The sequence below is a fragment of the Pygoscelis adeliae genome, unplaced genomic scaffold (genome assembly GCF_000699105.1).
Source record: "Pygoscelis adeliae isolate BGI_AS28 unplaced genomic scaffold, ASM69910v1 Scaffold264, whole genome shotgun sequence".
NCBI lineage: Eukaryota > Metazoa > Chordata > Aves > Sphenisciformes > Spheniscidae > Pygoscelis > Pygoscelis adeliae.
The window spans coordinates 1,636,753-1,637,092 of record NW_008824672.1 but is presented as its reverse complement, the minus strand read 5'-3'; positions in this window follow the sequence as shown (position 1 = coordinate 1,637,092).

The window sequence follows — 340 nt, the reverse complement described above, 5'->3', positions numbered from 1 at the left end:
TGGGAGATGTGGTGGTCGGAGGCCATCTTGGGCTTAGCGACCATGAAATGGTAGAGTTCTCGATTCTTGGTGAAGTAAGGAGGGGGGCCAGCAAAACCGCAACCGTGGACTTCCGGAGGGCGGACTTTGGCCTGTTCAGGACGCTGGTTGAGAGAGTCCCTTGGGAGGCAGTCCTGAAGGGCAAAGGTGTCCAGGAAGGCTGGACAATCTTCAAGAAGGAAGTCTTAAAGGCGCAGGAGCAGGCTCTCCCCATACGCTATAAGAAGAACAGGCGGGGAAGACGACCGTCCTGGCTGAACGGGGGGCTCTTGCTGGGACTCAGGAAAAAAAGGAGAGTTTA